At 34.3% G+C, this 24,994-nt stretch overlaps 1 protein-coding gene across 4 annotated transcripts in view; it reads left to right on the top strand.

The window, feature by feature from the left end:
- Positions 1–24,994, top strand: part of LOC118195739 (uncharacterized) — a 482,995-nt gene that overhangs the window by 156,559 nt on the left and 301,442 nt on the right. The window contains exon 1 of one of the 4 annotated variants that reach the window (XM_085806497.1): positions 11,797–11,815. The exons of the other annotated variants lie outside the window; for them this stretch is intronic. The gene's annotated coding sequence lies outside the window, so the exon portion shown is untranslated. Of the gene's footprint in view, positions 1–11,796; positions 11,816–24,994 lie in introns of those variants that run through there. 4 annotated transcript variants of the gene reach the window in all.

Genomic DNA, 24,994 nt, shown 5'->3' with positions numbered 1-24,994 from the left:
GTACCTGTAAACGGGGGGGGAGGGAAATCTGAAAGGTTTCAGAATTTAAATGACGTCCCAAAGCGACGTTTTTTTAACGTTACCTTTATTTATTAAATATCATGTTCTTTGCACTTAAACCATAAAATTCATTTCAGCAGCAATGTCGCAAAATAATTTTAAAATGAGCGTATCTATAGAATTTCCGATACAGAGTTCCGCGCGGTGGAGATAAAAAGGTCATTGTTCGCTTTTAAATCGTTGAGTCTGTTAAACAAAAATTCGTTAAAGTTTTAAAAATATGAAATCGATAATAAAACAGATTCCAAATTTGGGCTTTCAGATGCCCATATTCGTAGTAGGATTTACGTCATTCAAAATTGAATGGCTCTAGGTACCGTTGTTTAATCATAATGCGAGAAACATACATACATGCGGTTCTTCATTATTTAATTTTTTTCAAATATAATACAGGGCGATAGTATTTGGTGGCAACGATTCCAAAAGTGATACAGCCTTTTAAAGTTTCCAACGCAAAATTGCGAAGCGAAAACAATAGTCCTTCAGGGTCGAAGCCCCATATGTCTACGACCAAGAATTGCGAAAATAAAGAGCGAGTAAGAAATGGATTCGTATACTAAAATGTGCCGTTTAAAAGAAGTTCTTTATAATATTTTTATGCTTTAATTTGGCAGTAAATTCTTAGTATATCCTGTTATTTATATGTTACCACTTCATGTAGAGATTTCATTGTTATTTACCAACAGAATATTCATTTATGAGAAGGTTAGTTATTTATCATTTTACTTTAAAAGGAAAGTGAATTTCAGTTTCGGTATTCTACGTCATGTAAAAGCGTAGGTGACCACAACTTTTCGTCAATCAAAGCGAGGGTGAAATTGCTCATCTTTTTTTTTTTTTTTTTCCTGATACTATGAGGATACGAGCATTTATAGCTTAAGAGTTTCAGTGTTTTCCATTAGAAGCCGTTGCTTTTATTGTCCGCCTTCGTGCCAGTTCTACCCACGATGCGGCAGGCCTCACGAATCCCCTGTGCGTCAATGTCCGTAGGTCGAACGGTTCTTGCGACACACCGCGTGATGTGGGTAAAGGAAAACCGCCAAACTATCGCAACTGGCATGAAATTCGAATGTCCGGAGGGCTGGTTGATGGAAGCAGATCAAACGCCTTTGATTTCCTACTCTTGCGAATACACATTAAATGTAGCAAGGCGGGAACAATGATAATAACCGGGTTTGTCGCAACCGTTGCGGTATGTCTTGTGTTGTTTGTTAGATCGGGAATTCCTTCTGGGATGGGAACACAGTATCGGGTATTATGTCCAAACCTCTTAATTATAGACTCTTGAAATGTTCTGATTTTGATTTGCATTCGTTCCAGTTGTCCGAAGCCGACTAAGTGTTAGATTTTATGCGCCTTGCTGGAGATGGGAGGTACTCCGATCTGTGGATCATATCAAAGAGAAAGTCTCAGATATTATTCATGGTTTTAATTATTATTGGTCATCGACCTTATATTCTGAATTTATTTCTCTAATCAGCAAAAATTTGATCTGCATGGCACTCCAAGATAATCTAATGACGAATGATCACTTTTTAGGATTCTCTATGCACATTGCATAATTTATTAATTATCCTGCAAAAATGTCCCGGGTGGAAAAAAAAAAAAAAAAAAAAAAGCTCATGCATTTAACCAAATACTAGTCTAACTGACAGACTAAACATCTCAAAAAATATTACATTCTGAATTTTATACGTTGGAAAAGTCTCAGCGAACATGGATGCGTCCTTCCATATAAAGAAGAGTTCTCTATTTCTTCGACTTTTCTCTTTACCCCTCAAAAACAACGGGGGGGGGGGCGTCAAGTTGAAGTCTCCCACGCTTCAAACTCCTCTTCCGGTCATTTAATTTGAATGGGAAGGGGATCTCTGAGGGCTTGAACTCAAACAAAAGTACTTTTCTCACGGGAATGAAATCGTTAACCAATAGCAGATGCTGTAATGTTACACTAATAACGTATTGATTAGTTTAGACATTTTTCTCTTGTATAACCTCATTCAAAAGTCACGGCTAGCTTCTATATTTTAAGAAACTAAATTGTAATTTCGTATTGACGCCGTGGACCGCAAAATACGTTTTGCTTAATATATCTTGGATCAAAAAACAAGCGTATTTCAAGAAGTATCTATTGTTTTATATTAATTAACCAGTTAGCTAATCGTTTTGCCATTGCTATCATTTCTACTTTTAGTCAGTTTCCATCAGAGAGCAAATTAGTTAATGTATTTTAAAACAAAGTTCTTGAACTAGAGAAACAACGGTAAAATGGCAGCTACAGCTTGCCGTTTCACCGTTCGAATTGGCTGTACTGTTGATGTTGTTAATGCTCGCTTGTCTGACCTATAGTCAGCACAAACCTACGAAATTCGTGACAAGGAGAGCAAGTTTACGCCTTTCGTTGGCAACAGCCTTGAGCACCTTACAGGTGACAGTTTAGCTTAGTTCCGTCCCAATTTTGATGGAGAGCACCTCGGGAGGGGACGGGTCCGAGGATCTCAAACCCCTCTTCCCCTACCTTCAACCTCTCCAGAGGACTTTCGCCTCGCCGCATATTTAGAGTGCCCCCATGCCGCACGGACATTATACATTTACAAATATCCATACCTTTTCAGGAATTCGAACACGGGCCCTTCGGCACGGCCCGTGTTGACCACTATACCAGTTGGGCGGCGACGCTGACCACTATACCAGTTGGGCGGCAGAAATGGCTTTAGCTTTCCTAACCGCGTTTGCTTACGTAAGTTGACGGCTTGAGCCAAAGTTATAGGAACGCTTTCTCTTATATATCTCATATTTCAGTATTTGAATTTTCCCTTAACATTGTTTCTGTTATTACCGTAGCTGCACATTATGATTTCTGTTCTTAAATAGATTGTGTAGCTGCTAGAGTGAGAAGACAATAAAATGATTAAAAGACATAAAATAATTCGTCACCGTCAGGATTTGGTGAATTGGTCCCCTAAAGTAGTTAGGATCCGTTGGAAAGTGATCGCACTTACTGAAAAATTATCTGTATATATAAATATATAAACTATCTTTTAGATGCCTTCGCCTTCAAAATAATCTCTGTGTGATTCTGCATGACGATTCCATCAGTTTCTTTATGCTTCAAAATGACTGTGAAAGTTGTTTTCTTTGAAGTTTGCGATTCCTGTTGAATGTGGGATATTGCACTCAAATGTTATTTTTTTAATTTTATTTTTAGCGTAAAGAACAACAAAATCGCAAGAAAATGAAAGAGTACGGGTAGTGGGGAATGATAACCGTATGATTATTTATCGAAAGCTGCGTATTTATCGAAAGCTGCGTGGTGTTTAGAGATGTGTGAGCTGGATTGCAGCAATGCGGTTTAAGTTCAAATTTTCTTTTAGAATCTGTTAGCAAACTTCATAACTATTTCCAGCGTTGTTTACGAATTCATGGATTATTCATGGAATTCATGGTCATCTTATATAAGTTCTCAAATGTTTTAATATTTTCTGCCTTTTTATCTTGTACTTCATGGCCTCGAGCTTTCGTACTCCTTAAATCAAACACGACCGGCTTAGAAATTCGAGTGTCATTTCAGAAACGGTAATACGATTTAAAATATCAAGAATTCCGTCGAGCTTCGCATAAAATTTAATGTGAACATGTTTTGCGATCCATTGCCAAAACCTCAGACAAAAGAAAATTAAAAAAGAACTCGTATAAAAGCTACTATTCGCTCACATCTCAACATTTAGGGGTATTTCAAAATTATGATCCTGGCCTATTTTTTTTTTTTTTTTTTTTTTTTTTTTTTTTTTTTTTTTGTGTGTGTGTGTGTGTGTGTGTGTCTGTCTTCAATAAAGCAGTCGCAAAAATAGCAATCCTTGAATTTTACGATAGAGTTGGTATTTGTTGCAAATTATCTTTGTGTTTATCTTTACACATAGAACAGCACAAGACCTAGTGATAGATTACATACTTAAAACGGTTCAAAATGTATGAGTATGTTTTTTTTTTTTTTTTTTTTTCTGAGAAATGTTTGTTACCTTTAAATTACGGCTTAAAATGTAACACAAGGTAAAGAGAACATAATGAGTATTGCGCTTATGCGAAGGAACAAGCTCACTTTTCCGATTATAAATTCCCACTAACAGAAAGTTACACTTGGTACTGCACAATTTTGCATAGATCATTATCAAGAAAAAATGGAAAATATATATATATATTATGGAGATTTTGTGTATATGTAAATAATTTTAGTGAAATTATACTTAAATTGCCGGAAAAATACGATTACAGGGACAAATCGATTAAACCTTGAGGTAAATTGCTATCTCGCTAAGTTGGCGAGATATCGCCAAGCTAACGAAGGTTTTGGCGACTAATTTTCGTCACCAAATTCGATGATTTCTCGCCAAAAGTCGCTTTTTATCTTGGTTCGGCCCCTGTATATCTGTAATTGGTACTGTAATTGAATTACATTGTTGTTATTGTTATTGTGATTAATCTCGCTTGTCTAAAATCAGAACAAGCCGGCGAACTTGATCGTAACGAGGAGTGAAGATTGCGGTCATTTTCAACGGCCTTACGGCTGGCTCTTCCCTATTTAATATTTACAAATTATTAAATAAACTGAAATTCATATTTAAAAAATACGTTGTAAATCTTCTCAGCATTTCTTATTTCATAGTAACCATAAGAGGAGACCTGAGATTATCTGTGAAAAATAAGTATGTTTTAGGTCATTACAATACGTTCATATACTTTCACTGCAATGTAAGGTTCCTGGGGATATACTGAGATGTGATATTAAGCAGTTGGGAGAATGTGTTTACGAGGTGGGGTATTCCCGGGATATCGTGAAGATACAGTAACTGGGTATTTCAAATCCTGTTAACATTTCATGCGCTGTCAATGGGACCGAGATAGGATGTCCTAAGGATATACTGGGACATGACATTAAACACTCGGAAGGATGAGTTTAGGAGGAAGATGGGATATTACTGGGTGTTCCTGAGAATGTAGTAAGTAGAACTTTAAATCTTAATAACATATTGGACGTTGTCAATGGAACCTAGATAGGACGTTCTAAGGATATAATGGGATGTGTTTAGGAGGTTACTGAGGTATTCCGGGATGTCCTGAGAATGTAGTAAGTAGGAATTCAAATCCTGATAACGTCCCTTATGTTGTCGATGGGACTTAGTCAAGATGTCCTGGGAATATATTGGGATGTGATATTAAGCACTCAGGATGTGTTTAGAAGGTTCAGAAGATATTCGAGAATGTCCTGAAAATGTGCGCTTATCCCGTGAGCAACAGCCTCAGGATTTCCCTAGGACGTTTTTGGGCTCTGTGGGTTGGGCACCCTACAAATGACGGTAAGACTTTGCTCAGTTCCGTCCCCAATTTTGAAAAATAGCAGGAATAGGGGATACGTGTCTGAGGTTCTGTACCTCTTTCGCCTACTACTATCCTCTCGAGAGCACTTTCGCCTCGCCGCATATTTTGAATGCCTCCATGCCGCACACTGTATATTTACAAACATCCATGCTATTTCCGGGCACTCCGGTACGACAGTCAGAGTCGCACTGTCCCGGTTGGGCGGCTGAGTATCTGTAGTTGATCCATATATATAACTGTAACCGTATCCGACTGTTATCTGTAACTTAACCGTATATCCAGTAATATCGAAAAATGGAAGGTATTAGAGATTTCTCGGCGGCCGGGAGAAAACTATGTAAACCAGGAGAGAGCATCAGATCTCAATTTTTAGTTCAGAGTTAACTACGTAGTACTGAGAGAGCTCCGTACGCTCTTTAGATGTGCTTTTGATTGAGTTATGTTTAACTTTCTTAATAGTTTCAAATGGCAACTACTGATTTAGCTTTGTCATAGTGAGAAGAACTATACGAGTACTTCTGTAAAATGTTCTAGAACAGTATTCTTTTCGGAAAATGAATTTTATCAAGCTGCAGCGGTTCTGTGTGCATTCGTAACCCGTACGCACGCAACAATATGCATCTGAGAATCCACGATTAATAAATATAAGATTAAAAAAATTTGCTATTTTTGCCGCAAGTTTCGTGGGTTATAAACGGTCTTTCAGTTGGCTACCAATATTGTACAGTTAAATATTAACAGTTCACACTTCTCGATTACAATAATGAAAAACGATACAACGTTTTACATTCTTGTAATGAATGAAAAAGGGGAAGGGGAATATTGCTATGAATAATGAGTAATATATTGATATGAGTAATTTGATGAAATTCTTTTCATTAGGACTGAACGCGCATAGTTGCGTTTACTGATCCGACTTTCTGATGCAGCTATGATTATTTGATGGCAACTACTGCTAACCTTTAAAAAATGTTTAGAAATGAAAAAGAGGGAAAATAATTAAAATTTTTAACTATTCAGAAACCCTACTGTTGATAAACTGTAAGGGAAGAAGCAGTGCTTTCGGTGTAAGAAGCAGAAATCAAAACGTTAAACAACTTTCTGAAAAGTAGTTTTATTTCATTCGTTTCGACTTTAATAGTGTCTCATTTCAAGGTTAATATGCAAATAACTTCACCTTACCTTGAAGTCTGTTAAAAGAAGACATTGAATAAATTAAGTAAATCTTTTGAATAGTTTTAAAAACTCCTCCCCCTCCCGGGCCGGTTTACTTTTTTTTTTTTTTTTTAAATGCAGGAGATCCTCACATTGAGTTGGGCAGTAGTATAGAATTGTTAAAGTGCTGCCGCCAAGTAAGATTAGGATTTAATTGCTTGTTTTCGTTAGAAGTATTTCAAATTTCGCATGATTTAAAAAAACTGCAAAATTTCGATTGAAAGTAATAGCAACTTGTCGATAATTTCAAAACGGTTTTATTACCATAGGTACAAAAACACTTGCAATCCCTCATTATAATCGCCTGCCATGGCTGCCAATATTACTGAAAAGGCGTCATAAACCATCAGCACATTCATCCATAGCGAACGCCCTAAAATACGGATAGCCTCCTATCAACTTTGTAATGAATCTCTCGCAGTAGTCTTTTCATTTTGAGAAATCACACGAACTTATATCCGGGCGGTACTGAGGATGTTTCAGTACTTCCCATTACCATCGTCGTGAGAGATTCATGGCGCTCGTATTTTGAACCGAGCATTGTCACAGAAGATGATGCGATTGGTCACCAGCAAATAAAGTTTCCGTTGTACTTAGCTGATAATGAGACAACGAGATAGTATACTGGTAGAGAGAATATTGCAACCTTCAACCGGTTCCAACATTAGTGTCACGTGAGTGCTGCGCGAATTCCGAAAGTCCGGAAATACTTTACATTAGTGCTGTAGAAGTAACGAGAAATTGTGTACCCGTATGTATTCGTTACTCGGTGAACCAGTACTCGTTACTATCGTATCGTTACTCGTTACTTTCGGTAAAATCGATCGGTATCCGTATACTGAGCCTATTTTATCAGTCTACGGCCCTAAAAAGAGCTTTGAAACGTCGCATTGTATTGAATCACGTGAGCTATTCTAGTTTTCCGTCGCCTTTTTTTGGGTAGAAATAATTCACTTTATTTTGGCTATTATTTTTTGGTGCACTGGATATGATTCATTATTAAATTTTCTATTGCTGTCAGGGCTTAGTTTCTAAAGTCAGAAGGGCCTACGAAAGGCCGTCAGGAAAAAATAAAATAAAAATAAAGAAAGAAAGGAAATAAATATTACAATAATAACATTAATTAGTAATTAAAATAACAAAAAAATTACTTATTAAAAAACTTAATAATTAAAATAACAAAAAATAGTGATTAAAATAATGAATAATTAAAGTAACATAATAATTAGCAACTGAAATATAAAATACTTATAAGTACAATTTAATAAAAATGTAAAAACAAATAAAAATTAAAATAATTTTTAAATTTATGATGACTAATTAAATAATAAAGTAAAATACCAGATCTTGTCTTATTGGCTTAGTATCGTTTCGTCCTTTCTCATTTAATCCCCAGCTCGAAAAAGTGTTATTTCGTTCGCTGCCTTCCCCCACCAATTCCCTCTTTCCCGTTTCATCCGCTGTTTGAAAAATAGGTGTTTACTTTACGATAATGCGAACGTCTGTTTACTTCAATTAAAATGTTTTAGAAGAGATGACTGTTTCTACTTCGACTTAGCTTTTGATTTTTTAATATTATTTAATATTTTATGCAGACAAATTATGTTGAGCAGAATAATGAATTTCAGACGTGTTCAAAAGGTGTGTATCTGAATATAATAACATTTTTGTTGTATAGTATCCATTTTTTTAATTTCACACATTTCTAAAGCAACAGAAGTACGTTATCACTATTTTGGCACACACATCAAAAACATGTATAATTAAGATTAATGTTACATTCCTTATTAAAAGTAATGGGTCCTTATTAAATGCAACCATTCATGCTTTTAGAGGATTTTACATGTGGTGGTCTTAAAAAGATGATGTTCACTACCAATGTTTGTTTATGTTCCCAAAAATAGAGATCTCTTAAAAGGTGACCTCTTAGAGATGTCGTAAATAGATGATTTGCTATAATTATTTTCCGATAGATAATGGAATTAATGTAATTTAATGTCAATAACTCGAGGAAGCAAGTTTAAATACGGTGCAACAAAAATACAGAAGTATTTTAAATGACGAAAATATTCATATTTTGTCAATGTCAAATTTAAAAAAGAATTAGTTTTGGGCAAATTATGAAATCTAACTTTTAATGTCGTCTTCTGGTTTCTATATTTATATTTGGAAAACCTTTATACTCGTTATGAAAAAGAAAAATACAAGAAGTTTGAGTCCTGTAGGACAAAGATTGACCAGGAAATTTAGTTTCAAAATTTGCAATGTTTGATGCCATTTGTAACTTGCCTTTGGGTATCGCTTAATTGAGTTAGAATAATTCGAGGAAATAAGTTTAAATGAAGTGCAGAAAAAATAAGCATAATTTAAATAGTCGTAGAAGGAAGTCATGCGGAATCCATATCAAATTTTCACTTTTTCATAATGACCATAAAACTTTCCCAAATACAAATACAGAAAGTATTTGTATTTGGGAAAGTATTGGTTCGATCTCATTTATTTTCATTGGTTCTCATCTATTTGGGATTTGTATTGAGTTCGATCTCAGGCAAACGGGTTGGCTTCATAAGCGTTTCGTGGTTTTTTTCTCCGTACCAGCTTACAAGCCAGCTTACCGCGTACCATGCGAGCCAGCTTTCCTAAGAAAGTGCTCTACGAAGGCATTTTTCCTTTTAGGCACATAGCCCCAGTGTGTTTTGTCATAATCAACTAAACCAAATCATTTAAGAAATATATCAGTTGATCACTGCTCAGTATACATCTGTTGTTTCCTTATAAAAACACTTTGTAAAGATGTTTCCACTATTTTGCTAATAATTCTGGAAGGCTCATAGAGTCCGAAATTATGTTACACTAACATCCGAAATTATGTTACACTAGCTAACAGAGAACTTAAGTCTGCTTAATACAACAAAAATCTGCTTGACTTGCTTTCGTGTCTTTGGGAAACGTAAGTATATGCAGAAATAAATATTAAAATCTATCACGTATATTTGTAAGGATGTAAAGCATACTGTTTTGATTCACGATAATGATAAATATGCATTATGTTACGACAGTTTTAAAAGATCACAAATAACTATACATATGCTAGACTTCTAACAAAATTTCTGTTACAATGTGAACATGCATTTATTATTATATGAGTCGTAAAACGGCCCACCAGCGGCCGAGCGGTAAAGTCGATGAACACTGTTAGTTCGGTCTGAGGTTCGAATCCCACGAACGGTCCTACTACATGGGTGTTTTCGTGGTTTTCCCCATGTGTAACGTGTATACGAGCCAGTTTACCTTAGAAAGTCCTCCACGAAGGCATCCCCCCTTAGGCAGATAGCCATAGTGTGCCTTGCCGTAATTAAGTGCACCCATACACACATGAGTCGTAAAATTCAGTGTTCGTCGTTTTTAGATTCTAGGTATATGACAAATTTTTTTTTTAATTTTCGTTTTGTTTTTAAAAATTAATTCACTTTATAGCTTTTCTTCAATTTATTATAAATGAATAGGAGTTTAAATTTTGATTTATATATAATATGATATAAATTCATCATTCATTAATAATATTTTATGTATAACAAAAAAATTATCATTAATGTTCCAAATTTTAATTTTTTTAATGATTTGTCTTACATTTGTTGTATATTTGTTGAATGCATAGCTAAATATTTCAATTATACACAATATAGGTTATGCAGAAAACAATTCAGCTGGCATGATAGCTAATTGCGAAAGAAAAATTAGAGTCTTATTGCTCTTAACTCTTAGTACAAGCAGCCATTTTTAAATTGACGTTAAAATAAATTTATTCTATGGTCTATTAGAAAATATTTATACTGAATCATTTATTGACGACTTCTAAGAGGTCGCTTTCTGAAAGAAACCTGTATTTTTGAGAGCATAAACATACGTTGATATTGAACATCACTTTTTTAAGATGCCAGAGCAAATGCACAGAGCTCCAAAAATCCTCTAAAAGCATAGACGGTCACGTTTTAAAAGGCTGACTACTTTTAATAAAGCTTGTATATTAATGTTCATTATACATTTCTCACATTTTTACTTTTTTTCAAAACAACGATGCTGTGGTTCAATTGCTTTAGAACTATGTGAAACTAATAAAATGGGCCCTATGTTATAAAAACCTAATTATATTCAGATACACACCTTTTGAACATGTTTGAAATCTATTATTCTAATCAGAATACTTTGTCTACAGAAAACATTGAATCAATATTAGAAATCAAAAGCTAAGCGAGATTAAAGTAGGAAGAGTCACATCGTCTAACCCATTTTAATTCAAGTAAACATGTGCTTACTTTATCGTGAACACCCGTTTTTTAAACAGCGAATGAAAAGAAAAAAAGAGCCCACCAGAGCTCGAGCGGTAAAGTCGCTGAGCACTAATAGTTCGGTGCGGGGTTCAATTCCCGGCTAACGGCTAGCTGCACGGGCGTTTTCATTGTTATTCCCGTGTGTAACTTGCATATGAGTCAGTTCCCTTTAAAAAATCCTACACGAAGGCTTCCCTCCCCGTAGGCAATAGCCGTAGTGTGCTTTGCTGTAACCGAATAAACCGAAACCGAAAAAAAAAAAAAAAAAAAAAAAGATGAATTATCTAAATTTTCAAATTACAAACATAAATAGCAATAGTAAAAAGCAAATACAAAATAACGCTTCACGCTATCAAAATTGCTCATTTTCTTAAATATCAACAACTAAATAGTATTTCAACTAAAACACATAATGTAAACAATAGTTTGCCCGATGCCCAAAAAAATTCAAAATTATCTATGAAAAATATGAGCGCATTGTGATGCAACCGTATCATTCGTATTCGAACAGCAACCGCATCATTCGTATTCGCATAGAAACCGCATCATTCGTACTCGAACAAACCGCATCGTACGACAGATGCGAGTAACGAACAGATGCGAGTAACGAAATGAATTTGTGAGTACCGAATCGGTACTTCGAGTCAACCGATGTACCCGTTACTCAGTAACGAATACATGCGGTTTGCTCCAGCTCTACTTTACATTGCTTTCTATGGGACGAAAGACTGCTGTTCTGCTTAGTCACATAAAATTTAAGTAAAAACGGTTATTCGCTGCAGCGCCTACGGATGTGAAGAAAGTTTCGTGAAAGGACGACTTGTAACCTTTCATAGGTAAGTTAAAACTGCATGATTTATTATTTTATTTTCAGTATTTTTGTCATTTTACTATCTCTGTTGAATTGGTTGGAAAGTTTCAGCCGTATTGTATAAGAAAATTGCCGCCGTATATGACATTTTCAGCATGTATTATTAGCATCAAAATGTATTAAATACTGTGACACTATTTACTGGAATCACCCTTTACAAATAATTGAATTTTACATGTTTTTTCCGTGTATTCCGTTGAAATAGAAAGCTGCGCCAATTGGCGTTAACCTTTTTTCGCCAAGTCGTACGCGTTTTGATTTCATAAACAATTACTGCCTGCGATAAAAAAAGAAAAATGCTATTATTAGCATTAAATTATTGAGAAAAGATTGTGCGATATGTTTACCCGTTTTACTTACAAAAAAAAGCTGAAGATCTTGATTCATGCAACATTGAACATAAACAGTTAAACAGCATTATTTTAAAAATCAGATTTTTATAAAGCTCAATGCTTTATCATTATTTTCTATAAAATCAATTAAAACAAAAATAACCTGGATTATAATTCTGTCTCATCTACGATGATGTTAGAAATTTATTATAATTGAAAAAAATGTGATGTGAAAAACTTTCCATATTTTAAATAGTATTTAAAAAAAAAAAAGGAGAGTGAGAGAATTTTTAACTGTAATATCGTTTTGATCCTAATAATAAATACTGAGTTGAAGTTTGTTACCGTTTGATACATATTCAATATAAAATATTTGTTATAGTTAATAAGATGTATTGATCCCCGCCATGACATACACATGAGTGTGGAAATCAGTAATTAAGATTGCATTATTTTGTCCCAGTAATATAATCTTAAGAAATGAGAGTGCATTATTTTGTTCCAGTAATATAATCTCAAGAAAAGAGAGGCAATCAATGGCATAAATACATATAATACAATGTGATTTTCTTTTTCTCTTTAGGATGCAATGCATTAAAATTAAACGAGATTTTTTTACCTTCTCAAATATTATAACAGTAGTGCAATTAATTTTTTAACATTATTCAAAATTAAAGTTTCCATCTCAATTTTTTATTATTTATTTTAGATTTTCTTCTTAAAATTATTTAACCTAAACATCTTAAACAATGGTGCAAATAATTTAAAGCGATTATTAAAAATATAGATAAAATATTCAGGAAAAAAGGGGTTAAGTTATATCTAAATATAATTGTAAAAAAATAAAATAAAAAGCACTACCTGCCATATCAAAAGCGGGCCAAACTGGCGATGAACAGCCTAAGCTATCACTCCCCAAGAGCGCCAAGAGCATTAGTCACGTGGTATATGTTGGAGACACCCTAGCAGACGAATTTTATGTGGGTGAGCTGTCTACCTGTTATATGAAGTCGTTGTAATGAGACTGTGTGATTATGATCTCTTCACCAAGATAAAAGAACCACTGCGAGGGATCCATAACAATAGAGAACATTTTATCCGTGCTGTAGGGCAGTCGCTGTAGAACATCAACACAAAGGGACGTGCAGATGGTACATATCAAGGCCTAGGTATAGGGCATGGTAAACTGAGCTTTTCAGCAGTTTGGCCTAAAATGGTAGACACTGAAGGCGTTTATATTGAAGGATTGTTAAGTGTTTGTACTTATGCTAATACAGGCCTTTCAGAATACTGATGTGTTGCCGCTATTTTGTCTTCAGATTTTATAGGAGAACAGTTATCGAGTCACTAACACAACAAAAATGTTTTAGCTTACTTAATGTACTCAATGTTTTAGTTTGATTGCGCAGTTTTGTACGGTTTCCTCCCGTCTCCGTTCTAGTAACACTCACTGGTGACGGTTGTCGCCAAAACTTTGAATTCTGCTAGAAGACCAACTGTCAACTCCAAATCTAGGGAATCCTACTGGTGCCTAACATTTATCGGTATTTGGTTATTAGCGGCCACTGCATACGAAACTTGGCCACTGCAATAAAGACTGAAAATGAAGAATCAGACTTGCTGTTCCTGCCCGCTCAGCAACCTGAGCGTCCCTATGCACAGCAAGCGCCTTGAAGAATCTGCTCCTCATCCCGACCATTGACTGAAGCAAGTCCGTTAACTCTAAAGAAAGAAGTTAATTTCCACAATACGTTCAAGTATATACATATGAAGGTTGCCATATAAATATACATGCAATTTTCTGGGGGGGGGGAATCTGAAATTTTTCAGATTTTAAATTACGTCCAAAGGGGCGTTTTTTTAACGTTTTGAGTGTTACCTTTATTTATTAAATATCATGTTTTTTGCACTTAAACCATAAAATTCAGTTCAAGAGCAATATCGCAAAATAATGTTAAATTAAGCATATCTTTAGAATTTCCGATATACACAGTCTCGCGAGCTGGAGATAAAAGTATTTTTTTTCTAAATAACGTTGCCATTTCTCGCTTTTAAAGCATTGAGTTTGTAAATCAAAAATTCGTTAAAGTTTTAAAAAATATAAAATCTATAATAAAACAAATTCCAAATTTGGGATTTCAGATGCCCATATTCGCAGTAGGATTTCGTCATTCAAAATTCGATGGCTCTATGTACCATTGTTTTATCACAATGCGAGAAATAGACAGTCATTTATGCAGATTTTTCATTATTTAATTTCTTCAAATATAATGCAGGACTCTAACATTTTGTGGCAACAGTTTGAAAAGTGAACCGACGTTTATGAGTCCGACGCAAAATGCCAAAACGAAAGCAATAGTCCTTCGGGACTGAAATCCCTTCTTTGGACTTAAAAAAAAAAAAAAAAAAAAGACGAATTTAGAGTGAGGCAGTGATTTTCCTTGAGCAGTCATAAACAGGAGCACAAATCACGGTTATGGACATGACTATTGATACCAACTTATTTTCGTATATTAAGAATATGTGGGCTTCTATAAGGCTGGATTATTTTAAAAGTTCTATTTACTTCTTTAATATCTTGCAGCTTAATAATGAAAACAAAAATTATTATTTGATAAAACTTGCTTGAAAGTTTGCGATAAAATATCACTAAACGCTTCTAAAACGTTAAAGTACGTCGTTCTTGTCTCTCTCAGATGCGGTCTTTTCTGTGTGTTATATGTGCTGAAAGTACTTAAATGCTTTGGCAAAACGACAAAGAGAATCAACCGCGCTTGAGCTACATCATTTTTGAGTAGCCTTATTCATTTTGTCGTCTATAGATATATCGTTTCTGCTACATATAAAAACTCATGGTACTGACAGGACAGTAGTATATCCCAATAGCGTAGAGTATGTTTATTCAAGACATCAATATATTAATTCAGTGGTCTCAAACTTGCGGTCCCTGGGCCGTATGTGGACCTCGAAGCAATTTTACGTGACCCAAGAATATATTCCCCATAAAATAAATTAATACGTCAGTGACAATTACTCTGGCAAGAATTTGAAGAAAATGTTTAAGATTTTAATGATTTGTAGTCCAATTTTACATTATTTTCATTAGCATTAAAAATAAACGTCACTAACGCCAAAAATCTACAAAGAGCTAATTAACTTACACTTAAATATCAATCTTATTCAAAGATCTGAAGATAACGATTTCATCAGCTTTTTTCCGTACTTGTCAAAAATACTCCAATTACGATTTTTTAAAATATGAATAATCGTTTTGTTTGGGAGTACATTTGTATGTGAACAGTTTTTTCCCGCAGTTGAAAACTAATAAGTCTTCAAAATCGAAACGCTATAAGGTGTCGTAAAACAGTAAGAAATAAAGTTTATAATTATTTACATAAAAAAAAAAAAAAAAAAAAAAAAAAAAAAATTGAAATGTTTCAGATTTTAAATTACGTCCAAAGGGGCGTTTTTTAACATTTTGTGTGTTACCTTTCTTTATTAAATATCATGTTCCTCGCACTTAAACCATAAGATCCAGTGCAACAGCAATATCGCAAAATAGTTTTAAAACGAGCATATCTTTAGAATTTCCGATACAGAGACTCACGCGCTGGAGATAAAAATGTTTTTTCTGCACAACGTTGCCATTGCTCGCTTTGAAATCCTTGAGTTTGTTAATCAAAAATTCGTCAGAGTTTTAAAAAATAGGAAATCGATCATAAAACAAATTTCAAATTTCAAATTTGGTCTTCCACATGCTCATATTTGTTGGAGGATTACGTTATTCAAAATTCGATGACTCTATGTACCGTTGTTTTATCACAATACGAGAAATATACATACATTTATGCAGATTTTTCATTATTTAATTTCTTCAAATATAATGCAGGACTCTAACATTTTGTGGCAACAGTTCGAAAAGTGAACCGACATTTATGAGTCCGACGCAAAATGCCAAAACGAAACTAATAGTCCTTCGGGACTGAAATCCCTTCTTTGGACTAAAAAAAAAAAAAAAAAAAAAAAAGCGGGGGGGGGGAAACAGTTTTCTGTGTGCCTCAAAAAACAAATAAGAAAATAAAGTAATGAGAATAGATTGTTATTATTTATTCTCAAGTTGTGTAGAAAGTTTTACAATTAGTTTAGTTCAAGTAAATTATTTAGTGACGAACTCAGTATATTAGAATTATTTACAATAAATGCCAGTCCGATGATTTAATATTTATCTATTAGTATGTTTTAATTACGCAGTATAACCAACAGAATTTTTTTGCAAATATCAACCATTTAGATTTCAGAAACGGAAAAAATAAATAAATCTAAAAACTTTCAGATTTTATATCACGCCCAAAGGGGCGGTTTTTCAACGTTTTGTGTGCTACCTTTATTTATTAAATACCATGTTCTTCGCATTTAAACCATAAAATTCAGTTCAGCAGCAATGTCACAAAATATTTAAAAAGAGCACATCTTAAGAATTTCCGATAGATGATCTCGCGCGCTGGACATTAAAGTGTTTTTATCCGTACAGAGTTTCCATTGCTCGCTTTGAACTCGTTGAGTTTGTTAATCAAAAATTCGTTGAAGTTTTATAAAATACGAAACTGGCAATAAAGCAAATTCGAAATTTCAAATTCGGCCTTCCGGGTGCTCATATTCGGGTGGAGGACTACGTTATTCAAAATCTGATGGCTCTAGGTACCGTTGTTTTTCTTCTTCATTGCGAGAAACATACATACATTCATGCAGATTCTTCATTATTCAAATTCTTGTATAATACAGAGCGATTTACGTGGTGGCAACAATTCGAAAAGTGACACAATGCTTTTAGTGATTGGGCGCAAAATGTCTTTTCGGGACTAATAGCCCGCCTGGGCTAAAAACAGAAAATTGTATGGCAGCACTTAACACTGGATCGGGAATTCTAAACATATGATGCTAGGCTGCTGTTAAAATTTTTGTAATTTTGCTGTCAAATTGTATATGGCGTAGGTGGGAAGACATTGATATTTAATAATAAAGTTAAAAGGGTAAAAAGAAATGGGTTAACAGGTGTGAGTGCAAGAGCAGTGTGGTAGGCTGCGAGCTCACAGTGTAAATAAACCATAAGAAGTCCTTTTGGGCGATCGTTAAAATCTGAATATTTTCAGATTTTAATTTTTTTATGTTTCTATGGTAGGATTTTAAATACAAGAAATTATTATGATAGTTTTTTTTACAGTTTTCTCAAAGATATCTCAAGTAAATTATCCTCAGCATTATAATAATAAATAATGAAATATATTTTTTTTTTTTTTTTTTAAACCTAAGTTTCCATAGAACTTGTCAACAAAGCTGTTGTTCGATATTTTTTCTATATTTAAAAAAAAAAAAAAAAAGTTAATGTTTAGTTATATAAATTGTTTGCAGTATTAAATGCAGTGTTGTGTTAATATTTCTTTTCTTTCCTTTACGGTACTTTTTTTCTTTCTTTTTTTTTTTCTTTTTCTTTTTTTCTTTTTTTTTTTTTTTTAGTATTTATGTGCGATTTAAGAAATCTAGTCGATAGCGTATAATATATAATTTCAAACAGTTTATTATATTAAACTGTCTGCGTAACTTTTGTTACAAAATTGTATTCATAGACGTTATGAAGTAATATTCTTTATATATAATATACAAAAAATGGGATATAATTCTTTTATTAGATATTCTCTGCGGTGTTTGTTTCTATTTCTTCTACAAACAGTTCGAAATAGCAGCGCCCTTTAGAATTCTCTTCTATTCCATATCCGTATAAAAAGCACCTGGCGAAGACACTTCTCTAAATGAAGCGGTAAACATCTTTTGTGAGGTTCTCCTCTTCCTCCCCTCCCCTTCCCCATCTCTTACTCGTATGCAGCTTCCCACACTGGTTTCGCAGGGGAGAGGATTAGGGAAAAAGGGGGAATATTCTCTCTCTTCCCCACCATTGGCAGGGGGCTGAGAGAGTGACTGTGTGCGCAAAAGGCACCAACGATAAAAAGGGGATTGGGTTAGTTGGTAATCAGTGGCAGTACGAACAGGTGTAGTACTTTCTTTTTCAGGTGCTTATTTTTTTTACTTTTGTTTTCTTTCCTCGGGCTGGCAACACCTGCTGCCAGTGCAGATCGCGAGGCAAATGGTATAAAGAACGAGTTTTGAAGCAAAAGTAAATAAGCGGTTGGTCTTCTTGTCAGAGAACCGCGATGAAATAGCTTTTAAAGGGCATCGTTTCGTGATGATTCTGCCCGGAATTGCAAGTACTTGATAATTTATTTCTGCAGATAGACTTTTCGTTTTCGATTGACTTTGCGTCTATACAAAAGAAAAATCAAGTGTTTTTGAAAAAGAATTTATTGTTAAGTCTCCCTAAAGAATTTATAATGTATTGAAGATACGAAGTACGTTGGAAAGAGGGAAAATGAAAGAAAGGAAAAGTAAAAGATAGTTGTACTGATGTTATAAAAGATTCAGTTCATAAAATAATTTCTTGATACAACTGCCCTAAATTATAAAATTCCTAAAAGGATAATGTTTATAAACACGATATGCTTTAATTCTTTTATTTAATGCTGTAAAAATGTGAATAATTTCTTAAAGATGTTTCTAACTTCAGGAAATCTTGCTTTGGCGTTCTGGATTTGTGTACTGCTTTGTACATGAAGCACCGTTTGGAAGTCTCTTTTTTAAGGGAAAAAAACAATAGCATTTTTTATACGCAATTTAAATTTGATTTGAGAAGCACCCATTTTTTTTATTTGTTTCAAAACAAATGCAATATAGACAGTTCGTGAAAAGCTTCTCAGATGCTCACCTGATGTTCGGCCTATTCATTAACGTATGTCCTTCTTGTGTGAATGAAATTTTTAATTGCCACTGCAAGCTTAAATGTCGCTAAGCTTGCTTAGTCCATCTGTAGTAGATTACCAATTAATAGCAGGTCCATCTTTAGCAGCCACCAACCAGTGACAAGTTCATCCGTGGTAAACCATAAACCAATGGCAGGCCCAGCATCAACTGCTACCCACCAACCAAGGCAAATCCTTCTGTGGTAACCTACAGCAGAGCTGTCCAACTGGCGACTCGCGGGCCGCATACGGCCCGCCAAATTATTTTTACGGCCCGCGAGTACATTTTACTGTACTATTTGGTTGATTCATGCAATCGTGCGAGTGCAGTCTTGTCTAGAATTTGTTGAGGGGTGATTGTGTTATAATATTATTAACTTAATTTCATATTTATTTATTAATTAAAATAATTATTGAATATGAGTGCTACTACACTGCTGGCCACCATAAATGCAACACCCTGAAGGAAGCATGCAAATAACATGAAATTTACAACATGCATTAGCGGAGGTGAGATATGCAAATGATTAGAATTTCAGCGCAGGCGTACATCACGCGCGCCTGTGGCGCCACTTCAAAGCGCTATTTAAGGCTTGGAGTTTTCGACGATTTCAAGTTCGGCAATTGTGTTTTTCTTGTGGTTTAAAAAAAAAAAAAAAAAAAAAAGATCAATTATGCCTCGTAGTAAACAGCGGTCATCGCTTCATCAAGTATCCGAGTTCGACAGAGGAAGGATAGTGGCCTATCGAGAGTGTGGATTATCTTTCAGGAAAATCGGTAGTCGCGTTGGACGAAACCAAACAACTGTAATGCGGATATGTGAGCATTGGATGCAGGAGGGTACGATGGGCCGACGTGTTCGATCGCATCCACCTCAGTGCACCACAATGACAGGAACATTGTGCGCATGGCAGTGACGGATTGCTCAGTCACATCACGAACCATAGCACACCACATTCAGTCTGTAATGCATCATCCAATATCTGCGCGTACCTTTCGACGCCGTTTGTAGCAGAGTGCTCTTTCCGCAAGACGTCCATTGCTTCCTCTACTCTTGACGCAGAACCACAGACGTCTCCGCCGCCAATGGTGCGATGAAAGAAGGATGTGGACGGCAGATCAATAGACCTCGAAAATCGAGAATTTCAAGATCGCTGGGAGATAGGTTATTTATTTATACTGAACAAGAATGGTATACCACAGTGTTTGGAATCTTTACAAATCATAGCTGTGCGTAAAGAATATAACTTGAAGCGCCATTATCTTCCCATGCTTGGAAAAAAAGTATCATTCGTACACGCGAGACATGAAAATACCACTAGTGAAAAAAAATGAAAAAGCATCTGGATCATGAAACGATTTATTTTAATCAAGAACCAAAATTTCAAAAAGCATCTGTAGCTGCAATGTTTGAAGTTTGTTTAGAAATAGTAAAGGCAAAGAAGCCATTTTTGGATGGAGAATTCATTAAAAAATGTGATTTATTTTGTGATCCAATTAATATTGATATCAACTCCGTTGATCTTAAATATCAAATAGAATTATGCGACCTGCAGGCTGACCCATTTTTTACATCTCGTGGAGTAACTGGAATAGAAATATTCAAATTTTTAGATAGACTTTGGACTTCAAATTGTATCAGTGTTCGGAAGTATATATATATCTGCGAGCGTGCATACTCCGATATGAAATATATAAAGTCAAAATACAGAAACAGTTTGAAAGATTCCACTCTTGAAGATATAATTAGACTTGCCACAACAAATATTGATGTGGACATAAAAGATATTGTTGCTAAACAATTACGGCCACAATGTTCTCATTAATATATTACGAATATTTTAAAGTTTTCTTTTCAGTATAAATAAAATATTTTTTTAATTAACATAAACTGACTTTTCATTTATCAACCTTCTTGGCCCCCGAAATGTTTGGTGAAGAAAATAGGGCCCGCGGGCTATGACAAGTTGGACAGCGCTGACCTACAGAATAGTTGAAAGTCCTCATGTGGTGTTATACCACGAGCGCGGAAAGGCTTTGAACCCGCTAATCTCACCTTGGATTAGATTCTTGGTGGACGAATGGGCCGCCTAAATGCATGATTTCGGGGTTTCTTCCATGTATGGTGTAAATGTTACCTAAGTTTCCTTGGGATGTTATCTATAGAGATAGCTACCCCAAGACTTGATATTTCTGGAATATTTCTTGGCATTAATATATATATATATATATAGCGTACTCTTCAATAATTTTATTCAATTTGACAATTACATCTATAAACAAGTACAGGGAATACCTATGGACGGGAATTTTTCAACTTCAGTTTGTGAATTTGTGAATTATTCCTGTTTACTAAAGAACTGACCTATGTACGTTCACTCAGTACGGAAGAAAGTCTCTTTTTCCAACACATCTATAGATATATTGATGATGTCATTGCGTTTAATAACTACAACAAAATAGAAATCGCTAATATCTACCCTGCTTGCTTAAAACTAAATAAAACCAATACAGAACAGCATAATGTAGTCTACCTTGATTTACATATTACAGATTACCATTTTATTAAAGTTTACGACAAAAGAAGAGAATTTAATTTTTCCACACTTAAATTAACTAACTGGAATTCAAATATTTCCAAAAGAGTCATAATCAACACAATTTATTCACAGCTACTTAGAATAAAAAGAATTTGCAATACTGCGGAACACTTACAAGAAGAAATACTATACTTCGTAACTATTTTAAAAAGTAACCAAATACCACATAAAATAATTAAAAATTCCCTTACCAAGCTGGCATTAGCCTTACCTATTTTTAGATTTTTTGAATTAGATAATGATTTTTTATACCTAAAGCTACGGACGGTTTAAGAAGGATGACTAATTCAGAGAATCTATTATAAAAATGTACAGATAATTCTAGTTTATTCATTCTCTTTAATCCAAAAAAATTTTGGCACTTTAATCTTAAATACTATTGTGTACATAATTTTAAATTTCTGTAATGGCCAATTTTCCTGCTTTTATTAACAAATTGGGCTTTTTTCATTTTTCATAGTAGCTTGATCGCCCGCTAGCTTGAAGAATTACGACTTTTTTAACAAATGACTGTTTTTTCTTTTTTCTCTTGCTTTAATGGCTAAGTTTTTATAGTTTTAGCTGAATTAGCCATTTTCACTTCCAAAAAAATTTTTTTCCATCCTACTACAAGCCAAGCGCCATTTTTGAGATCTTTACACGGTTTCCGAGGTTTCAGGCCCCCCTTCGATAATAGGAGACGAGTTGCAGATAACGAAAATCTCTTCGCATTGGCTAAATGCCCACAGCACTTCGCTTCCCCCTACGTATGTCATCCAAATTAAAGACACAAGAAGTATAGCAGCCATTTTTCAACAAGTTTTAAGAGGGACAGCTTTGAATAGCCAAAGGTCAGTTTTTGTTTCTTTTGTTACAACTTTTTCTTGGTCTTAGCAAGACCCACTTAGTTTGTTCTCTTCTTAATTTTTGTTTTATTTTATATTAATAACAGGTTTTCATTACAGTTTTCTAAAATCTATTATTTAAAAATTAAATTGTTAATCTTTAAGCTTGCAGGCCCAGCCCGTATGTTTTTGTATTTTTAGGACTAATAGCTATTCGCTATTTATTTTCGTTTTTGATTTTAATTTTAATTTTAGTCTAGATTTAGGAAGTTTAGGTTTTGATTAACATATTTTAACACCTTAATGTGTCATTCTGAGCGGACGCGTCGGGAAATTGGAACAGAGAATTGAGACTATTAAAATTTCCAAGACACTTTGTCTAAATTTTAAAAAAATTTTTAGCGAAAAAGTTTCAATTGTCTGTTTCGGCGAAACGCGTAATGGGGTTAGCTTGATTCGACGTTCAAATAAATGAAATTTCCCTTGAAAAGCCTGTTTGGAAGTCGAATTGGGCTAATTTACCATTTTCTGCTTACTTTTTAACTTTTTCTGTTTTTAATTTTATTAATGTTTTACATGTCTAATCATTTGATTTTCATGTGTATTAATTTTTGGAAACGTGTTAAACCGTTTGGAGCAGCAGCTCTTGGTAACTTTTAGGCGAGCTTACTACAATTTTTATATTTTACTTATTTTGCAGCATATTGCGCAAGATGTTTTCTAGACCAAAATTGGTTTTTTAAAAATTGTTATTACTGCTTTGCTTGATAAATTATATATATATATATATTAAATTCGCATTAGATTATTTCGGCGCAATCAGACGATGGCTTTAATGCATTAAGCTTTCCTAACTATTACAACGAATGTGTCATTAAGCATTGTCAATGACATCAAACAAAAGCTTCAAAGTTAAGGAATTAACTCATTTTAGAAAAATGGTAGAATGATGTATATTGTCTTTCTTCAAGATAGCTACTTTAGGAGCTATACTTTGGTCACATTTCCGAAAGCTATTTAAGAAAATTTGGAACTTGTTTAGTTTTTACTTTCTTGTTTTAAATTGTCATGATGCAATAAAAATGACGCAGTCTCAAAGCCACTGTTTTTTTAATTTGGATTTTAAGCTGGAAAACAAGCAAAAACCGATGGGGATATGTTAACAAAATACGACAGACTTTGCATAGTCACAATTAAGATACGGTTTATCCTTGCTTCTTTTCTAATGTTACTTGTAGTTCGAAAATTATGAGCATATAACAAATCGAAAGCTATTCCTGTTGCTATAACTGTTAAGAGAAAGCGAATCGTATGGCCATGTCACCCATATTGTGTTGGTTATGGACGATTTGAAACTCTGATAATGCTACTTTCTGCCTTTTTCACTCTTTCTTGCGAAAGCACGTTTTACAAGAACTTATTGAAACATTTTTGCATGTGCATAAACCTTTTAATGTTAAAGAAATCAATGAAAGAGAAAATCCCAGATAGAATACTATTTATTCATTTCCTTTATTGTAATATTTATTTTATTTATTTGTTTTCCTTTTACTTCTTCTTTTTAACACATTTTTAACCTTTTGGAACCTTGGAACCTGTTTCCTTCGAAGATTTTCAGTAAATTGAAAAGGTTTTTACTTTCAAAATGAAGGCTTCATCAGTTAGAGTGATTAAAATCGCTAAATACTAATATTTCAACTACGAGCCGGTTTTCTTTTGAAAGTTCTTCAAAAAGGCATCCCTTCTCTTAAGCAGATAGTACTGGTGTGCTTTTTTCCCATATCCATGTAACCTAACACAACCTAACCTGAAGGACGTTTTACTATCAAATTCTTTCTTTATCGGAAGAAATCGTGTATTATACTCGTATTAGATAACATCATCCGAATTATCATATCATATCAATGGCGTATATGATGTATTTCTTACGCTGAAACAATTGTTTTAAAATTACGTGCATCTTATGCGCTGTTTGGTTTGGTTTATTCAGTTATGGCAAAGCACACGAGGGCTTATCTGCCTAAAGGGAAGGATGCCTTCGTGGAGGACTTTTAAAGAAAAATGGCTTGTATGCATGTTACACATGGAAAACGCCCATGCAGCCGGCTTGTTCGCGGGATTCGAACCTCGGACCGAACTACTAGTGTTCAGCGTCTTTACCGCTCGGTCGCTGGTGGGGCTATACGCTGTTTGGATGTTGAGTGTTTGTGAATGATCTATTGCAGAATTTTGATCGAGGGAAATGGTAGCTATTGTATTGTGTGTATCAGGTAAAAACTAAAGGTTTTTCTGGAAGAATGTATTACATATAATCATCTTGATTTTAAGTGCAGGGCAAAATTCATTATTTATATATATTAGGGTTATTTTGAATTAATGCGTCATTAAAATTAGTACATCTTCAAATTCTGCTGCTTCTGAAAATTTGAAAGAAATGCTTAGAAAATCCTGTTATCTTAACCCTGCGAAGCCATCTCTTTAAATCTTCACGGAATCCTGCGTTCAGCATAAAATTGTCTATAAATACTTGAAAAGTCGCA

The sequence above is a fragment of the Stegodyphus dumicola genome, chromosome 12 (assembly GCF_044657685.1).
Source record: "Stegodyphus dumicola isolate Sdum_Otavi_A_Nest chromosome 12, ASM4465768v1".
NCBI lineage: Eukaryota > Metazoa > Arthropoda > Arachnida > Araneae > Eresidae > Stegodyphus > Stegodyphus dumicola.
This window is presented reverse-complemented; position numbering and strand designations above follow the sequence as displayed.